This window comes from Callorhinus ursinus, unplaced genomic scaffold, assembly GCF_003265705.2.
Source record: "Callorhinus ursinus isolate GAN/ISIS: 27379988/994484 unplaced genomic scaffold, GSC_fseal_2.0 scaffold11, whole genome shotgun sequence".
Lineage (NCBI taxonomy): Eukaryota > Metazoa > Chordata > Mammalia > Carnivora > Otariidae > Callorhinus > Callorhinus ursinus.
The window spans coordinates 29,238,488-29,254,636 of record NW_027397073.1 but is presented as its reverse complement, the minus strand read 5'-3'; the positions used below and the strand labels follow the sequence as shown (position 1 = coordinate 29,254,636).

Below are 16,149 nucleotides of genomic sequence, written 5' to 3'. Positions count from 1 at the left end.
CCATCTTATTCTCATTGAAACTTTCCTTGGTTTAATATTCTCCCAAGTCTCCAAATGAAACTATCACTTGCAATCTAAAACAACACAATACAGCACTATTTTAATTCTGTTTTGTCTCATTTTGCTCTCTAGTTGGTTCCTGTATGTTAGTCATCTGACTAGACAATGAACCTTGGACAGGCAGGAAACATGTCTTACACGATTGTGACCTCAAAGTGTCTAATAGGGAGTTGCATATGGAAAGGGGGGCTCAGTAAATGCTTGTTTCCATTCATATCTAACTTACATGTTGGACCAATCTTTCCCCTTTGTCGGGATTGGATACTGAAATCATTAATGTAAAAATCAATTTGTATTAGAAATTCCTCAAATCATATTCCTATTTTATTACCATGTAATTTTCTGAATATGGTAGAAAAATCTCTGCCTGCTAATGAATTCTGTTTCAAATGCTCTCATTATAAAACTTTCAAATCTCATTAACTAAACCACGCATTAAAAATACAACAATAATAGAATGAAATGGGAAACTGTTGATATGATTAGATTTGGGTAACTCTCTTCTTTTACTGTGGGAAAATGGTAATTTAAGTTTAGGAAATTCACTTTATAAAGTGCAAGGAACACACTTCTCTACATGTTCTAGAAGTATCAACAATTTTCTCAGCCAACCACATCCTAGCTAGAATTATGAAGAAAATGTGGTGTATCTTAACAAGCCCATGCTGATATTAGCATTTTTATAATGTGCATTTTCAATAGTGATAACGAATGAAAATATGCACCTCATAAAGATATCCTCCACTAATTCCAATCCTCACGTATAGTCATCCAAGCCTTTATTCAATTGTACTTACTGGAAATTTTAAACTCAAGTTTATTGACAGTTATTTACTCTAGACACCTTACCACACTTTTCTGGAAATGTAGGAAAGAAATAACACTAGTTAAGCAAGTAATGTAGATTTCTAAAAAGTGTTGGACTTTCCCCAAGCACTTTTCTTCTCTTTCAAATACTATACTTCCTAGAGGCAGAAAGGAAACAAAACAAAACAAAACAGAAGAAAACAAAACAGATCTGGCATATTTAAATCCATTAGAGAATCATAAAATGTTAGAGCTAGAAGCAATCATCAGATCATTCTAGACCTACCTACTATATAACTGGGAGCAAAGGCAGCATAGAGGTGGGATTATTTACTCCAATCTGCTGCTAACTGAAGGCAGAATAATCAGTCCCTAGCACACATAGTTACATACTTTCTAACACTCCCCAGAAGCTGAATGTTCAATAAAACAATTAATCCAACCCTTAATCTGCACTCTTTTTTCTTATTTTCTGATACCACTAGGGCCTGTATCTGTCAGCCCCTAAATTATCTTCCATTTATGCTTTTTCTGCCACTTCCTGGTGCTCCTATGGTATGAACTTAGGTTTGAGAAGGAGCCTGAGGCGATCCAACACCTATACTCATCCTACCACAAAGATACCACAAAGATATCTATGAGATCTCAACCAAATCACAGTACCTTTTTGGGTATCATTTTTTTTCAACACACAAACACACACACACACACACACACACACACACACACACACACACACATCAGGGATGGGGATGTAGGTTTGACTTGTACTATTCAAGTGGGCCTGGGACCAGCAGTTGGCAATACCCTGGAGCTTGTAAGAAATGCAGAATCTCAGGCTTCACCCCGGACTACTGAATTGGACTCTCCATTTTAACAAAATGTTCAGGTGATTCATGTGCACACTAAAGTCTGAAAAGTGCTGAGGGAATTTAAAAAATGTTTTTCTTCCTGTTACATATCGTTTATGCTTTTTAGTAGAGGGATGATTCTACCACAACAGTTTTTTCCTTTGAAAAAAGACATACAACTGGTGATATACCGAGGCAGGGAAGTTTTTTCCAGAGCCCTTACCATCAAATTCCCATTCCTCCCTCCATGTTGTCATGGCTTTGAAGCAGGCCTTTCTCCCATTCCAGTTCCGTTTCTGTCCATATAATGAAGTACCACTTTCTGTTAGCTTTGTCTGCATGATCTCATCCAGCTGGGGGATCCTTCTGCCAGGCCAGCAAAGGACCAATCACATCATCCCTTCTGAGGACAGCACCCTGGGATGGTAAGTGACTGGGCAAAGGTTACCTGGCAAATGGTAGGTGGAAATTAAAATCGAGGGAGATGGCTTACCACCTGGTGAGGTCCTAAGACCATTAGAGCACTTTGGGTATAATGCTGCTCTCATCTGTATTATATTTCATGCACATTTCCTGCCCTGCAGCCATTGTTACCATTGTAATTACAGACTCATGTTCAGCTGCCTTGAGAATGCTGATGGTTGTAAAAGAGAACACTAGCCACAGTGGGTGGGAAGGGCCGGGCAAATTGCAAAGCTCCTATTGTGTAAGAATGGAAATCTGTGATTTTGGCTGACTCCTCACCACAAAGAAAGACTTCATATGTACACTGTGCCCCCATCAACCCTTCTTTGCTTCATTTTGTAATAAAAAGGTGAAGCAGAAACAAGCAGGCAGAAGATGCTGCAGATCTAAACGGAAAGCAAGCAGAAAACTATTTCTGGATTAAGAATAACAGACTACATTGCTCAAGACTAATACCGAAAATTAGAAAAATGTTGCCTTTCATGATTTGACATGAGGCATATTTTTAAGAAGGCTATCTGCCCCCAACACCACTATCACTCTAACCTGAAACTGGACCACAAGCATTCATTCCTGTGAATCAAGGAATCATTTATTGTTTAATGATTCTTAAAAAAAATTCTTTTTAAAACTGGTTTTTGTTTGACGCAATCTTTTTCTTCTAAGAGGAAACATATAGGAAAAGAAAAATGGCCGAAAGGATGAGATAACCCCTCTCATTGGACCAGAAGAGTTCTCGCCAATCAGTGTCCCTCCTCCCACTGAGTCTGAACAAAGATCTAGATGCAGAATCTTTCTTAACACAGGAAAGCAGGCAGCAAGAGCTACTGGCAGATTTGAAGTAATGTGATAAGACTTAGAACTCATTCTTGATTTGAAGAAACATTAATTTTTCAAAAGTTAAAGTTTCTGAATTGGGTAACGGCATTAAATTGATATAGTGTTTCTCCTATCTCCACTGCTATAGAGAGCCGCACGTACACTCATCCAAACCTTTGTTAACTTAAACAGTAAATGTCATCTTGATGACTTGGATGAGGAACTCTGCCACTTGTACTACTGTAGCAGAATAGAAAAAAGTACAGACATTAAAGTTGTATTGGGGATTTAAAATAAATATGGTTTAAGTCCAGTGGATATGAGAGAAACTTGTGCAACTGGTTAGAATGGGGGTCTTATTAATTGAGATAGAAAAACATGCAGGGCTACCGGTTGTTAAGGAAAAAGATTATGAGGTTACATTTTCACACTGAGACAACGAGCCAGTAGAAATTCTTGGAAGACAGTTTGCTAAATATGTATAGAATTATAAGGAGAGTTGCTAGTTTGAGAGTTAACAATATATAAAAGGATAGTTGAAGGCATGTGATGCCACAGAACATATGAATCAGGAGAGAAAATCTGGGAGAAGAGATTAGTTGTGTCTGAACTTTGTGCCATCTAAGGAAAAAAAATTAAGAGAAAGTAGTCAAAGAATTAGGAGGATGAAAGGAGGACACGGTGATATGGAAAGCATGTCAAAAAAGGAGTGGCTTGCATTGTTGAATAATTCTGAGAGAGGCTGAAAACTGGGCAATGCATTTAATAACAAGGAGGTTATTGGAGACAGCAGAGCCATTTTTGTCAGAGTACTGGGAGAATACAGATTGGAGAGGTAGAAGAACTGCATGATGAATATGTGAATTGAGAAACATGGGTAAACAACTCTGGAGAAAATGGACTACAAAGGGAAATTCAGAAGTAATGGCAGGGCTGGAGGAAGAAGTGTGGTCCAGTTAAGACTTTATTCTATATGGAAGTGACTGGCATATTCTTAACAGCTAATGGGCAGATCTAAGGGAGAGGAGTAGATATAATTAACAGTGTGAGGTAAGATGTGGTAAGTTCTGTAATGAAAGTGAAAATACTCAATTTAGATAGGAGAACGGTCACCTCTTTTGATATAAATGAGAGCAGGGAAAGTGAGATTTGGAAATCTGGTCTGAAGAAAATCATTGAAGCTCCTGTCTGATGGGATATGCTTTCTCCATGAAGGAGAATGGTTAAGGTTTGAATCAGGCACTGGATAAGAAGGGAGAATAAACTGGCAAAAGAATGGTCATGTGTTTGTGGACCACTGCTGACAGCCAAGTTGAGGGTGGCAATCATGATTTATTGGCAGTACAAATCTGTCTCATTCTATGATTTTCCCCAGCATCACTGAACTGCACTGATACAAATTCGAGAACGTGAAGAGCCAGCTGCCTTTTGGAGTTAGGATTTTGCCATTTGATTCTGATGTAAGATCACCAGGGTCTGAAAGTTTTCTGAAACTGATAATCTTTCAGAACCAGCTTTGGGTTAAGATTAACTTCTCTCATGTTGTTTAATAGCAAGGGTTTATGCATGCCAGCACTCTGAAGTTCATGGGTGCCTCTGTCCTTCCTGGTCTTCCATTTCTGTGTCCCACTGACATTCCTCCCTGACCCAGTTGTTCTAACATGGCCACTTCGGTTGGTCCTGCTTTCAGCAAAGAATAGGTTATATGCATTAAACTAAGGCTTCAAAGCCTAAGAATGACTCTATATGTAACTTGTGTTTGAATGGAGCAGGAGTCCTTAATGCTTTAATGGAAAGGGGTCAGTGATGGTGAACAAAGACTTGAGAGTGAGGACTTCCCTATGTAATGGGGACTACCACACAGACCATCTTGGGGACCCTTAAGCACTTATCAGCACTGAATGTGGCACCCACCTATCAGGTTGCCTGTGAATAAATGACACAAAAGAGAGGTTCTAAAATATTTAGAATGAATAACTTTTGTTGCAAAAGTGCACACTCACTGAATGAAGAGAAGAAACAGTGATTTAGTAATAGCTAGCTATATCACACTTTATTCCCTCTTCTGGCATGAAATTTCTTAAAACTGGTATTTTGCATACATTTAAGAAGAGAAAATAGTGTGGCAAAACAATATATCAAAGTAGCAACAGATGTTAGATTTCACTGCCCCCAATCTTTCTCCTAATGCAAGTATCAAGCATCTTCAGCAGAAAGTTTTGTAAAAACTACTTCAACACTTTCCTTACTTCCTAAGACTATAAGGAAAAATTTAAGACTCTGAAATAAGCAGAAGAAATTACTGAACATTCCTTCACTGGAATGATGGAGCCCCTCTGGACTGACTGACTTTATATGATGAGTGTCTTTGTCTTTGATAAGGCTATATTTTACAGCCATATTGAGATAAAAGGTAATGTACAGAAACTGAGACAAGCAAATACATTTTGTCCAATGGAGGTTCAATCAGCTCTCCTACCCAGTGTGAAAAAAGCCAGGTTTGCATTCATTTACAAATTCATTTCAATATTCCTGGTCTAGCAATGTGTTCTGTGGATTCTCCTTCAATTGTCTGTAATATTGGGGTGTGTGTGTGTGTGTGTTTCTCTCCTATAACTAACAGGTTAAATGAAAACTTTGACGTGTCATTTTATATATGTATGAAAGTCATAACTTTACCTTTTTCAAAAATTGACTTTTAACAAAAGTCAGAACATTCCATTTTGGAACATCTCAACAACTATCAAAATCAAAAGGAAATAGAACTTTTCCCTCTAAAATCCTGGGTTTGCTAGTTTTTGTTTTGTTTTTAAGTGTATCATTCATCTCCAAGTCACCGAGGCTTTAGCCTTTTTTATTGTTTTAAAACTGTCATCCTTATATCCAGTTCTAATTACTAAATTCAAGTGACTCTATCTGTGACAAAATCATAATCCCTTTGAACTGATACTTCACATACATCTAAGAAGAGCAAATAGTATCAAATATTTTAATAGTATGAGAGTAGAATGAAATCATCTCCCATAGCTTTTAGGATATCCGGGGATTATAACAGTCCATGGATTGGTTATAAGCAATTAATGGATAATTTAATTAAAAAGAGAATTTAATAAATCAAGATAAAGGCTAGCCACAAAATGAACAGTTTTCAGGAGATCAAGCATTGAAAAGAGGATAAAACTAATTAGGACCCAGGGCTCAACCATCATGTTTGGGTACTACTTGAGTCTTCTGACACTCTGCTCAACATTTGAAGATCTTACAAACAGAATAAATTTAACCAACTTAGATTAGCCATGCCTTGGATGGGAAAGAATAATGACCCCTGATTTGCATTACATCCCCATTAATTTATATATACTGGGTAATTCTCTAAAGGAAATCAGAATGTGGTTGGAACAGGTTAAGAGATGCTGAGTAACCAAAAAGAAAAACCAAAGATGATCAGAATTATCATACCCTATCTAGCCTTCCATCTTATTCCTCACCATACTTTTGGCAACTCACTGAAGTTGTCTTTAATACATGATCCCTGTTATTTGGTCTACATATTTTTGCCCACAATATCCACTTTATTTGTAATGTACCTTCCCCAATGATTTTATGTCTAAATTCTATCCATTCTTTAACATTTACCCTAAGTTCCTTCTCTTCAATGAACATTTCCTTCATCTGAAATGCCCTTAAAAGAATCATATTGTAAATATTTGCATACATATAGTATCTCCTTTTTTTTTTTTTTGAGTGTACTCTCCAGCTGCACAGGGATTGGGTCTTATTCAGTTCTCTTTCCCTGACAAATTTTAAAATGGAAGTGGCCACATAGTACCTATGCAACAAATAATTGCCAAATATATGAGTACAGCAATAAGCAAGCACATGTTATTCTACTAATTAGGAAAAGAACTAAAGGGAGTATCCCATTTTTGCTTTATATTTAAAAGGATGTTACATTCTTGTTTAATCCATTCTGTCCTCCCTTTTAGTGCAAGACATTATGTCCAGCAATTAAGCAGTGAGAGACAATGAGTGAGATGTTTTTCTGTGCCATGCAGATGCAACTGCCAACAATAAGAATTAGCATTTTTCTTCCACCGGAGCCCTCAGCCGCTGCAAAGACTGACTCACTGACTGGCATGTGACAGTGATTACATTATCTGGTGATAAGGGGGTCACAATTAAATAACGCCCTTTGCCAGTGTGTATGTTGCAACTCCAACCCAGATGAGCAATCCTCCCCTTTCCCACTGAGCTAATGCAGATCTTGGAAAGAATGGAAGACAGAGACTTCTGCCACCCTTTATCATTCCAGCAAGGTTCTGCTCTATAATAGGTAGTAGTAATTCAGTTGTAATTAAGCAAGGCCTGATATATTATTTCCTAATGAACCCAAGTGAAGTCATCTCCCACTTCTTCCCCATGCCTCTAATTAGGCAATAAGGACTATATCACAAGCAATAAAGATCATTTTGCTGGGCTAGTGATGAGGGATCAGAGAGCACGGAGGGAGGTTCCAATGGCCCAGAGTGAAAGGCAGGTAGGCAGCAGTTCTAATGGAATATCCTCCATTCCCCTTGCCATCTGCTCCCAAATTACCTAGGTGGCAAGCAGTGATGAGGAACAAATTAAACTGAAGCTAGAACAAGAAGCTTGAAGCCATCAGTCAGAACCCCAGCAATTTAAATCAGAGCTTTGTGTGTGTTGGTTCACTGTATAATTATTCTGGTACTTTATGTATTTCTAAGATTTTTATATCTACTATCTTGTTCAATCCTCAGGAAACTCAAGGGGATTAGAATAAGGGGTTTTCATTTTTCCTGTCTTATGCACAAAGAGATCAGGATTCCAAACCTACTCAGTGTGGGGAGGTTACACTGTGGAGCATTCACATCTGTCCACAAATGAACACTTCTATCAAGTTCACTCCAAAGCTGTTTTGATTGTATTTGCTTTCCTGTGATATCAACCAGGAGGAATGCTCTCCTTGCTTTCTTGTAGATTCTTAGGCGAGGAAGATAGCAGCCTTCTTTACCTCCCTTCAGTTCATCTAAGGCAAACAAGGCTTCAAGTCCTTCACCTGGTTTTTGTACTATATGTGAAAAACTAGGCACTGTCTATAGTATACCCTTCTGATTCTGGATTCTAGGGGAGCTGTTTTACAACGTTAGGTTATAAGTTAACTGAGAACAAAGCAAAAGTAATTTGTGTCTAGTGACATGGAAATAAATACTGTCCACTGGGGAGGGGTACAACCCATTTTCCCCTCCTGTGGAAAGGCCAGTTTTCCCTCCATTTAGACATTCATGGCAGTATTTTGATCTATAAATGTGTCCATTCTTTGACCTCTTTGAATTGGTTGTAATATGTTTGGTTTCCTCATGAGTTTAAAAAATCTTTAACCCATATTTATTTTGTATCTGTATAACAGAGTGATTATCATACTCATTTTTATAATTATCTCTTAATAAGGGTTTACATATTACTTTTATACTATAACAGCAGAGTTGAGTATTTGCAAAAAAGACCATATGGCCCATAAGCAAAACGTTTTTACTATCTGACCCTTTATATAAAAAGTTGCAGATTCTCATTTAAAACAGATATTCAGCCAAGCCCCATGCATCTGAAGGAGCCACTTTTAGGGTTTTTTTCCTACATGTTCAGGTATCAAGAGGGTGGCATAAAAGAGAATCAGTATAATAATTCCTCACTTTTTTTTTTTTTTAGTAATTTAACTAAAAGAGCTATTTTGGAATATGAGATCTGGTTTTGGACTAGATGTTAAAAGACTTGCTATGATTAGCTGTGAGACATTTAGCAAATTTTCATATTTCTGGGCTTGAGATTTTTCATATGTAAAATGGATGTATAATTTTTAGTCTCATTTTAATAATCTTTTTTATGTTTACCCTTTAGAGATTAACCAAGACTGCTTTTTTTTGTCCTTGCTGAAACTATCTTCTTGGACGCAAATCAGAATAAATCAGATCGGATCGTTCTGTCCCGAAACAGATGGAACTTGTGTATAGAGCCTATTATAAAATGATCATGTTGGGTTACAAAATCACGTACTTCCAACCTGCCCCTACTTCAGAATGACTGGGCTGAAAGACATCAAGCAGAAAGGCAGCAATGATACTTTGAAAACGGTGTAGCAATGGGGCCTGAGCTGGACTTCAGACATCCTGGCAAGAAAATTAAAATCTGAATTTTATTTGCAAAACATGACCAAAAAAAAATGTCGCAATTCATCATTTCAGCTTATCCATGTATGAAGCAGTGTAAATATTGTTACTTCATCAGCTCAGAGTCTCCGGTCAGAGAAGTTTATTATGGGACCCCTCTACTGTCACCTTGACTTTCTCTTCCTCAGCTGGCACCTCCTTCTCAAGACCCAGTATCAGGCAGTCTTATACTACATTCCAAGTGGCAACCATATCTGTCCTCCCCCTGAAGTTCTTTTATTCAGTCCTGCATGAGTTGTCAGTGTCTCAATTACACAATCAAATTCCTCTTACCTGACATACACAAGCTTCATTCATCCATTCATTCACTTGACAATTACTGTCTCAGTCCATTCAGGTTGCTATAAAAAAACACTATAAGCTGAGTGACTTATAAACAACAAACATATACTTTTCACAGTTTGGGAGGCTAGGAACTCCAAGCCCAAGCTGCCAGCAGACTGAGTATCTGGTGAAGACCTGCTTCCTCATTAATAACCATCTTTCCACTGTACCCTCACAAGATGGAAGAAGAGAGGGCTCTCTCTGGGACTTCTTTTATAAAGCACGAATTCCATTCATGAGAGTTCTGACCAAATGATGACTTACTTCCTAGAGGCCCTACCTCCAAATATTATACATTGGAGATTAGGTTTCAACATACATTTGGTCCATATTGAATGCACATTAGCAAGCATCTGGGATACCCCGATGAGCAGAAACAAAGGTACTCGTCCTCTTAGAGCTTATATTCTAATGAGGGATATAGCTATTATGCAAATAATTAAGTAAAAACAAATGTAAAGTTGCAACAGTGAAAAATTATATGTAGAAGAAATATAAAAGTCTATGAAAACCAGGAGAGAGAAATTTCACTAAGTATAAAGGTCAGCAAAGGCTACCCTGAGGAAGGGACTCTTGAGCTGCTGGGCTCTGAAAGGTCAATAGGACATTATTATGTAATAAAGGAGCAGTTTTCTGGGAAGAACAATGTGCTTGTAAAGCAGCACTGAAGAACTAAACAAAGGCGGAGGAGGTGAGAGGTATGAATGAAGGATTATGTTTAAGATGAGTCAAAGATGTAGACTGATTCTGACCATGACAATTCAGAGCTTTAGAAGCCATTTAAAGAGACTTCTGCCTTACTCTGAAGAGTGATGTTACCTAAAAGGAAGGTTTCCTTGGCTGGACTATGGAGAGGAGATTGAGGAAGGCCAGAGTAGAGCGAACATATGAGTTACTCATTCATTGCAGTTGGGCAGGCAAGAGAACTAGCAAACACTATACAGTGCTTGTTATGTGTCAGACATTATTCTAAGAGATCTACCTATCTTCATTCATATTCCATTTTACAGATGAGTAAACTAATGCTGAAAGAGGTTATTTTCCCAGATCACACTGCTAATAAGTGGCAGAGGAGAGAGTCACACACTAGAAATTATGCTTAAAAGTCCAAAATCTTAACATTTATGCTTTTTTTCCTCTGGAAAATTTGTCAGAACAGCTATGAAAGTTGATTTTAGCAATTTCACCAATACATACACATACAACATGTAAGAGTGTGTATATCAAAATACATATTCACATATGTTCATGCACGCTAACGTATCACACTAAAATGTCCCATCAGACATTCTGAAGTTACATGTAGAACCTTATGGGGCAGGCAAATATGGAAATCAGAGAATGGTTTAAAAATACATATTGAAGAGAGTAGATCAATACTGAAACATCTTTACTGTACAGAAGAGGTCCTTGGGGGTATATTTCTGATTGTCTCAATGTGAAACCTCAGCAAGCACTAAACGCCATTGGGCTTATAGCACTTCGGAAAATCAATGCTTGTTGCCTTCCACCTGGATTGGTGTTTATAGTTAATCTACCCCAAGTCTCCCTTATGGGACAATGAGACCTAGGACTTATTAACTATGAACTTGAAAAAGCTGCTTAACCTCACTAAACTTGAACTTTCTCATCTCTAACACTGGTCAAAAAGATCTACGCCAAAAAGCTGTTGTGAAGCTTCAAAGAGATGACACATCTGCAAATATTTTAGTTTCTTCCTCACTGCCTATTTCTAAAATTGCCTTCCTTACTGATTTCCTCCCGCCCTTTCCCTACTATCCTCCCTCTCTCCTCTTCCTTCTATTGTGTATTCATTTCCTCTTCCAAGTTATTTTTTATCAATTAATAAAGAGGACACGGGTGTGGATTCCTTAAATGTTTTGTTATTCTTTTCATCCAACTATCTATGTCTATATTTCTTTCTTTTTATCTACTTATCTATCGAGAGGCTGAAAAAGAAAACACAATATACAAATTCTCATGTTGGTACTTTGACCAAAACTGACTTATTTTAAAATTAATTATAAGGGCCTTGAAAGCAAATTGAAGACATACAATACCATGTTCCTTTTTTCTTTCTCCTTAAAAAGGAGAATAAAGGTACCCAAAAGGCCTCTGTCCCTTCATTACTATGAACACACTTCTTTCAATCATAGAAGTAATAATACTTTTCAAAAGGTACTCTTTTTCTCAAACAGGGCATATTTCTTACTACTGAATTTCTGCTTCAGAGCTATGATATTCCAAATATGACCTTCTAAGAAGAGAATGATCAGTTTACAAGTACATTGGTGCTAAGCAGTGTTGCTTTGCTAAGGATTTGTGTTTTATTTACATGAGTTCTGGCACTTCATCCCTTCCTTACTGACATAAGTGTTAGTTAGGAATTGCTGCTGGGAAACCCCTTATCTTCCTGGAGCTTCACCCTTTTACCATGCATTATGAATAAATGAATTAATTATTCAAGACTGGATTTATGTTTTCACCAAGGCAAACACACTGACCCCTCCACTAATCATCAAGCCATCTTAAAGAAAGCTTCAGCTGCTGACCCAGCCAGATGATGACCCTTGAGGGCTGAGTTTATTTTAGAGACAAGCCAAGATCCACAGAGTCTATTCTGTCAGCTAAGTTGACCTTGAGCCCTGACCCTCCTGCCTTGCTTTTGAAATATTTAGACTCTTCCATAGTATGACACGAGTTCAAGCATTTGCCAAATAAAATAAAATAAAATAGAATAGAATAAAATAAAATAAGCCAAGAGAATTTTTTGCTGCAAAATGTTAGTTTGTACGATTATTGTAACTTGCTTGCAAAAGGATATTAAATTCTGTCCCAACCCTAAAATGATATGTTTAGCAAAAACTCCTGACATATCACACTAGAATTCAGAGCATAGGAAGAGATCTGCTACTTCCTACATAAGAGCTGATCGAGTCACACCACTAGTCAATTCTCAGAAAATATATTTTCAAATCACGTATTTTACAAAGTATTTTTACCTAGAATATACAAAGAACTCTTGCTATTCAGTAATAAAAAATCAAATAGCCCAACGAAAAATGGGCAAAGGATGTGAACTCACATTTCTTCAAAGAAAGCAGACAAATAGCCAATAAGCATATAAAAGATGCTCAATATCATTAGTCATCAGGGAAATACAAATCAAAACCGCAATGAAATAACCACTTCTCACCCACTAGAATGGCTATAAGAAAAATAAAACAAGTGCTGGTGAGGAGGTGGAAGAATTGGAATGCTCATGCCCTGATGGTAGGAACATGAAACAGTGAGGTCACTGTGGAAAACATTCTGGCAGTTCTTCAAAAGGTTAAACACAGTTACTATATGAACCAGCAATTCCACTCCCAGGTACATACCCAAGAAAATTAAAAACATATGCCCATATGAAAACTTTGTACAAAAAGGTTCATAGAATAATTATTCATAAGAGCAAAAAAAGTAGAAACAACCTAAATGTGCATCAATTGATGAAAGGATAAGCAGAATTTGACATATCCAAACAAGGCAATATTATTCAGCAATAAAAAGGAATGAAGTACTGATACATGCTTACAACATGAATGAACCTTGAAAACATTATACTAAGTTAAAGAAACCAAAGACTACATATTATATGATGCTATTTACATAAAATTGTCCAAAATAAGCAAATCTACAGAGACACAAAGTAGAACAATGACTGTCTAAGCCTAAGTGGTTTGGGGGAAATAGACAATAAATACTATGTGTGGGCTTCTTTTTGGGGTGATGATATTTTAAAATTGATCACACTGAGGTTTGCACTGCTCCGAAAACACTAAAAATCACTGAATGTACACCTCAGATGGGTGAATTGTTATGAAATATGAATTTTATCTCAATTTTGTCTTTATTACTACGGCACAGGGTTTTTTTCCCCTGAGGTATGCCTGTAATTTATTATTCAGATTCCTCTTTGGGATTAAAAAGTCTTCTACGTGTCGCACTGCCATGTTCCCTGCTCTTGGTCCTCTTTTCCATGTACTCATTCTTCACGCATTTTTTCATCTCCTGATCAAGATCATTGCAATAACCAAAAAATTTCAGAACGCTGTGATTTTTGTGACATTCCTTAAGTAAATTAGTTAATTGAGACGTTGCATTCTTAAGTGTCCAAGTGTGGAGGTAAGTCAGGATGCATCTTTAAGAGAAGGTGATGGAACACAGCAGAGCAACCTGAGCCGTGGCCACACCAGGAGGGCTGGCCCAACAGTCAAGAGCGAAGACTCCCCATCCAATATCCGGCCTGGGCACTGAGGCCAGGCCAGCTCCGAGTGGCAAAGGCTCCTGCCCCCTCCACAGCTGACCCCACTTGGCTCTGGCACAGGGATTTTACAGAACATTTTCACATGCAATGTATTCTTAGATTCTTCTAAATCTTACACTGGTGAGGCTTTCCTGGGCTCCCTATCTAAATATAGTACCTCCCACATCCTGCTTCTTACCTTGCTCTATTTTATTTTGCTTCAAACACTTGTCATAGTTCATTGAATCCAAGACGAGACATATTTTGGTATTAGAAAGCTTAGAAATGGGACGCCTGGGTCAGTCGGTTAAGGGGCTGACTCTTGGTTTTGGCTCAGGTCATGATCTCAGGGTCCTGGGATTGAGCCCCGCATGGGGTCCACGCTCAGCACAGAGTCTGCTAAAGTTTTTCTCTCCCTCTCCCTCCTTCTCCCGGCCTGACTCACGTGCTTGCACACACTCTCTCTCTAATAAATAAATAAATCTTTAAAAGAAAAAAAAAGGTTAGATATGTCTTAGATTTGCCAAAATACAGTGTGTGTTTATATTTGTGTATGTTTATAAATTGGATTTTATATGTATTAATTGGATACTCATTGGTAGTATAGTTATTAAAATCATTTATTTTTTGTCTGTCTCCTCCAGCTTCACCAGGAACATTGCTAAGTTCATTTCTCTAACTTCTTGGCCAAGAACAGTGCCTGGCATGTAGGTTCTCAGTATCTGTCAACTGACTGAATGAATGGCCCTATGTGAGGATAGTTTACCATCCTTAATGTAGTATACTTATTGTCCTAGAGGAGCAACGGAAAATAGACTGCAGGGGGAGGGCAGTGATTTGGCAATATTTATGCTTGGACCCTCTGATAAATTATCTCCCAGTTTGCATAGCTACTGGTTAAGGAAGTCAGAACACAAACACAGATCCTGTTTTAAAAAGTTATATGAACTTTCCTTTACACCACACCCAGTACAGTGAGTAAATCTTCAGCAAAACTGATTAACTCTGAAGTTCAAGATCTCCCAAATTAGTGCCCTTTGGTCTCCAGAGATCTTATTCTTACTCGGGATACTTTGATGCATGGAAGGCGATAGTGTATGCACATCTGCGTGTGTGTGTGTGTGTGTGTGTGTGTGTGTGTGATGGAGAGCAAGTCCCATTTATGACAGATCACTTGTCTTCTTTCTCTCCAGAGAAACTCATTACTACTATGATGTTAGAAATGCAGTAGCTGGGGATGCCTGGGTGGCTCAGTCAATTAAGTGTCTGACTCTTGGTTTCAGCTCAGGTCATGATGGCAGGGTCATGAGATGGAGCTAGGCATCTGGCTCCACACTCAATGGGGAGTCTGCTTGAGGTTCTCTCCCTCTGCACCTCCCCCTGCTCTTTCTCTCTCAAATAAATAAATAAATCGAAAAAAAAAAAGGAAATGCAGTAGCTGATGCTTTTAGTGTCATCTCATTCCTTTCTTTTCCAAATAGGTCCCATGATAAAAGTGAAATTAAAAAGGGCAAGATTTTAAATTAAAACATTTAGTATCAGTGTAGGAGGGATATTTATGAGATTTCAGTGATATTTCTGGCTTTCCTGAAATAACACCATATAGGCAAAAACAAGTGCAGAATATCAAAGTTAAGACTGTTTTGATATGTAAACTTGACTGTTGGCTTTCTCTTTCTTTGCTTCATTACAAGAATGGAATCCAAGTAATTCCTTCCAGTTCCTTTGAGGGTTAGAAGACCTAGCAATCTCTGTCCTTGAGCTATTTGTTTGTTAATTATTCAGACCCTGGATTCAGTGGGTTCAATAAAATCTACTGAAGAAGTTCACAAGGAAATTAGCTTTTCAGGAAAGAATAAAAGTAGACAAAGAGTTTAAGGAGAAAGAGAATGAAAAGGCAATCCTAGAAGAGGTGCATTGAAAAGGAAATTGCACCTTTCCTTTGTTAGGGTCCTTGAGCTTTATCTGCTGATTGTTGAGCAGATGTGCATGTTTCACGCTGTAAGACTTTCCCTTAAACCTTTCTAGTTTTCCCATGTAGACAATAATATACTCTATTGTAGACACTCACCTAGGACACTTGTGAACGAAAGAAAAGGGGCTGTGGCACTGGATAACTAGAAGAGTGAGAAGGAGAAGAATGCAGAAGTAATGTCTGCACTTACATATTAGTGCTGAACTAAAAACAATTTTGATATTCAGTGAAATTTGGAGTTAAATAATGACATACTCCTTATAAAATCCGTATTTCTTTGGCTGGAGGATGTCCTTGAAGCAGACAGCAAAGTGG

General features: G+C 37.8%; 1 pseudogene; it reads right to left on the bottom strand.

Moving 5' to 3' along the window:
• Window positions 1–13,513: 13,513 nt before the first annotated feature.
• On the bottom strand, window positions 13,514–13,754 carry LOC112834964 (COX assembly mitochondrial protein 2 homolog pseudogene; annotated as a pseudogene).
• Window positions 13,755–16,149: the final 2,395 nt, after the last annotated feature.